Genomic DNA, 5,483 nt, shown 5'->3' with positions numbered 1-5,483 from the left:
TATACAATTGGGCTTTAAAAAGCTCTTGGAAAAACTCCAAGAAAAAAAAAAAATCTTTTATTTCCATTTTTCTAGGAACCTTTTGAGTGCTCCTAGTCCTGGTGTGGCGCTGTGGGCTAATGCGCCAGACTGCAAAGCCATTTGAACTGAAAGGTCACTGGTTCAAGCTCACCAGCTGCTCCTCGGAAACCCTATACAGGGTCGCTGTGGGTCGGAACCGACTCAACGGCACTCAACAACAGTAAATATCTATGTGACAGTTAATGTCTTGTGTCAACTTAGCTGGGCTAGGACTCTTAGTGTTTTGGCAATTGAGATGTAGTTATCCTCATAGTGAGATCTAACACAATGCAATTAGCTCTATGAGGAGTTCTGCTTTGAGTAGCCAGTCAATTAACAGGATATTTCCTCAGGTGCGTGGCCTGTTTTTAGTGTATTATACACTCAAGCTATGTTTGATTTGTTTCTCATGAACCTTGCTGGCTTTCTGCTGGGTTTGGATCTTGCATCTGACTCTTCCTCCGACCTCTGGTTCTTTGGACTTGCACCAATGGCCTGTGTTCCTGCCAGACCTACCTGACCTGCTTGCCTGCTTGCCTACATGCCAATCTTGGTTCATCTGACCCAGACTTGGGACTCTCCCACCTCTCCAATTGTGAGCAATTTCCCTACTATAAATTTCTCTTTATATATATACATATATGTTACACTGGTTTTGCTTCTCTGGAAGAACCCAGCCTAAAACATTTGGTACTGAGAGTGGTTCTAAAGAAACAAAACCAAGGTTCTGATTTTAATTTTAAATATATATACATATATGTTGAAGTCTTGCTATGGTGCTGTGGGTTAATGTGCTGGACTGCAAAGTCACTTTGAATCATTCAAGCTCACCAGTAGCTCCTTGGAAACCCTATACAGGGCCACTCTGTGAATAAGTCAGAACTGACTCAACGGCACTCCACAGCAACAACAAAATGTTGTTAAGTACTGAGGAGTCAGTTCAGACTCATAGCAACCCTGTACAATGTTTCTGAAGTTGTAAATCTTTACAGGAGCAAAAAGCCCCATCTTTCTCCCATGAATCAGCTGGTAGATTCAAACTGCTGACCTTGAGGCTAGTATTCCAACTCATAACCCACTATACTACCAAGGCTTCATATGTATCTCTGTCAGATTCTTGTTAATATACTGTTGCAGCCATTTTTTAGTAAAACTTTACCCACATGTGATATATAAGAGTCCTGAAATGGTGCTGTAGGATAAGCACTGGACTGCAAGGTCAGTTTGAATTGTATGGTGGGTGGTTCAAGTTTACCAGCTGCTTCTCAGAAATCCTATACAGGGTTTAGGATTAGCAACGTTGTTTCCAACCTTAACATTTCCATCACCAATAATAACTAATGTATCTTAATAGCATGTTTTATCAATTTCATACTAAAGAAGCTGGTAGGAGAATGAACAAGATGGCAGATAGGAAAAAAGTGCAGTGAGGATTTCCAATAGCAACAACACAGACTACTGGACCAAGCAGGCTCAGGGGATGGTCCCAGAACTCTGAACCACATATAAAGGAGCATTTAGAAAGTTGGAAGGCTTACAGCCTGTGGAATTTGAAGCAGAAGCAAGAAATCCAGTGCTTTCTAATCCAAGGCACTCATCTACTCCCTGAGTGGTCATCTTGGGTGAGATTGAATGGGGGGGAGGGGATCAGAGCAGCCATGGATGCCTGAAAGACCCATGGAGATAAAGGTGTGGATACTTTTTTTTTTTTTTTTTTTCTAATCTGTCTACTGGTCTCTCACTATCTGCGCACCTCCATTCTGATGACTAGAGGGGATGCCTGAGTGAGTGGACTCCCCACTCCCTCCGTTAGAGGGTTCTACTACACATGCACACAGACCTCCTGGAAATTTAAAGTGACTGTTTCCACTTAAAACCAAATGGCAGCGCAAAACGGCCACAGCCAGTCCTGAACTGTGTATCACTAGGAAAAAGGCCTGAACAGGGGTTGTAGAGTGGGACAGGCAGACTGAAAAGGAAAGAGGCCAAAAATTAAATCCTGAGTTATGTCATAACGAACAACAGTGGCATCTTGAAATTTCTCAGGAAAAAGAGTGACAAGGGAAGCCCATTTCCTGATCACATCTACCTGGAGGCAATCAGAAAGCATAAAAAATACCGAAATACACACCCATCTAAGTATTAAGGCCACAGCTGACTACTGAATATGCCCCAAAAAACAGAAAGAGATGACCATATCAGCACAAGTCCAGAAACGAGATAAAGTGACTGAGGCAAATGAGCTGGAAGTAGACCTACACTCCATACTGGAAGAAGGGCAGGCTTTGGAAATGCCTGAGAAGAAATTCAGAAAAATGATTATAAAATGGATCAAAACACTATATAATGGAGTTGAGAAAAATAAGGAAGAAGTCAGGAAAGCACTAGAAGAATAATCAAATAAGATAAATACAGCATTAGAAATGATTCAAAACCTACAGAAAGAGGTCCAAATGATTAATAATAGAATATCAGAAATGGACAATACACTGAAAGGGCAAAGGAGTAGAATTAAAGAAATGGAAGCCAGAACTAGTGAGCTGGAAGATAAATATCTCAACACAACTAAGATAAAAGAACAAGCAGAAAAAAGGATAAAAAATCTGAAGAAGGTGTAAGATTCATGTTGGACAACATGAAGAGGAGTAACTTAAGAATTATTGGCATTCCAATAGCAGGAAGAATCACACAAGTCCACAGAGGAGATAGTTGAAGAACTTCTGGAAGAAAATTTCCCTAACATCCTGAAAAACGAAAAAAATAAGCATTCAAGAAGCTCAATGAACCCCCGGAAGGATAGACCCTAAAAGGAATTCACTAGAGACATATCATAATCAAGCTCTCCAAAATCAAAGATAAGGACAGAATCCTGAAAGCAACTAGGGAAAAGAGAAGTGTAACATACAAAGGCAAGCATATCAGATTAAGCTCGGATCTCTCAACAGAAAGAAACTATGCAGGCAGGAAGGCAATGGGGAAACATATTTAAAACCCTGAAAGAAAAAACTGCCAACCAAGAATCCTCTACCTAGCAAAGCTGTCAATAAGATATGAAGGTGTAAGCAAAACATTCCAGGATAAACAGAAGCTAAGGGATTTTGTCAAAGCCAATCCTTTTATGAAAAACATCCTAAAGGGAGTTCTGTGGACTGAGAACCAACAAGAACAGACAAAAACCAGAGATTGCCATATGTGGCAGCATCACCTGGAACTCAATCGACAAATGGAAGAGTCAAGAACAGAATAAAACTATAAGAACAAATTCAGAGGACCTGGAAGGTCAGTCTCTGATCAAAACAATTACAAAGTAAAAGAAGGTAAACACAGAGGAACAGATCCATGTGGTGAGAAGGTCAAGTAAATTACAGGATAAAATAGACTGTCTTAAATGGAGAGAAAAGTTAATGGAATATAAGGTAACCACAATGGTGGGGTTGGGGTGGTGGGTTTAGGGGAAGGCGGAGGGAGGTGAAGGTAGACCACAGGGTAAGGACAGACACATCATAGTTCGAGTGTTGGGGAGGGCAATACAAGAAGGGGGAGGAGGTATAGACAGGGGAACACTGAGACAGGTTCATATGGGCTAAGTGGGACAGAGGTAAATAGTGATGCATGCTCAAACATAGAACAACAGGGCTCTGTGATACAGGGATTTAGTCATAGTTTGAAGAAGAGCAATAATACTAAGATGCTTGACGATCTTATGAATATTGGTTTTCCTTGTCTACTATTGTGAAATAGACACTTGAGTGGGATAGAAAGGAATGCTGGGAAACATGATTACAGAAAACTTGTAAGCCTGTCCTCAGCCTATAACTGATTGGAATACCTAAAAGGGGTTCTAGAACTTGCCCAGTGAAACAGGCCTCTTGCGTAGCCTTTGTAGAGTATAGGACCTTAAGTGAAATCCTGAGTCCCATCCAGAACCTTCTGTGGTGGAACTTTCCCACTAGAAAGGACAAGCAGATCAGATTGGAACAGCTAGCATGACAGAATATACATCTTCAAAGAAAGATCATCAGGAAAAACCCAAAACAACAATCTCAGTATGACTGGCTACTACAAGAATAAGCAAGCTTTCGCAGGGAAGCCATCAAAGCAATTAATCAAGTTCCTTCAGGACAACTCCCACCCCTGCCCCTGAGACTGAAACTCAAAGGGAACACACAAGCATCTAAGCTTGCTGGCGACCACATTGGTCCACTGGTGAGTGGAAGAGAGGGAAAGGCAGCAAAGAAGAAATGGGATGAATTCAACCATGGTCCGTTGACTCCCGTTGACCAGGAGATAAGAAAGAGAAGAGGAAGGGCTGATTGGTCCAAAGTGTGGTGACACCTGGGGATACCTGAGCCCATGGACAAGGACATAGCCACAGAAGGCTAGAGCTGAGAGTGAAGCATCCTGCTGATACGAAGTGATGGGAGATGCACAAGAACACCCAAACTTGCAGATAGTACCCATTTGACCTAGCCTCGATGACTTGATAATCAGAACTCGAATAGAGGAAGATAAAAAAAAAAAAAATTTTTTTTTTGGATAAAGGAAACAAGGGTGAATTGCTACAATTTGATGAACCGGGCAACTTAGACATTAGCTACCTAAAATGAGAGGACGATAAAGGCATGAAGTGACTGGCTTATATGGTTTCAAGAGGGAGTTTAGTTTAAAAGTGTGTGGGGGAAGAAAGAGTCCCCATTGAATAGTTTTCATCTTGTCTAGATGGGTCTGGTAAAAAGAGATGGGGATAAGATTCTAATGATTCAATAGTGAGTAATTGTTATCATGACTAATTGCGACAGTCACAATTATAAAGGTAGAAATTTTGTAACAAAAATGGGGGGAGCAGTTAATCTTACAGTCCAGAAACAAAGGACACTAAGACCATCAAGGGAAAAGAGCACAAGTGGAATGTGGGACCTTATCTAGAGAAGCTGTGATACCAGAGATGAGGCAGAGATGGGGCATGGAGAAGGGGAGCACTTTGCACTCTACACTAGAGGGACTAAAAGATAGTGGCTAGGAGGGAGACTTGCAGAATGTGTCTTTTGGTGGTATAAATTATTATATGTGCCTGAGTGTTTTAAAATAAATAAAGAGAAAGAACAAACAAGATGGCAGATCGGGTGGAAGTAAAGGAGCTCTGCCAACAACAACACAGAATACCAGACCAAGAAGGCCCAGGGGCCGGTCCCAGAACTCTGAACCACATATAAAGGAATATTTAGAAGGCTGGAAGGCTCAAAGTTGGGTGAATTTGTGGCAGAAGCAAGAAATCTATTGCTTTCTAGTCCGAGATGCTCGGCTCCAGGAGCCACCATCTTGGGTGAGACCATGTGGGGGAAGGAGCAGAGCAGCCACAGATGCCTGGCAGAACCGCTGAGATAAAGGTGTGGACATTCTTTTCTTTTGGTATCTGTTCATTG

The sequence above is a fragment of the Chrysochloris asiatica genome, unplaced genomic scaffold (assembly GCF_000296735.1).
Source record: "Chrysochloris asiatica unplaced genomic scaffold, ChrAsi1.0 scaffold00071, whole genome shotgun sequence".
NCBI lineage: Eukaryota > Metazoa > Chordata > Mammalia > Afrosoricida > Chrysochloridae > Chrysochloris > Chrysochloris asiatica.
Note: the sequence above shows the minus strand (reverse complement) of the source record.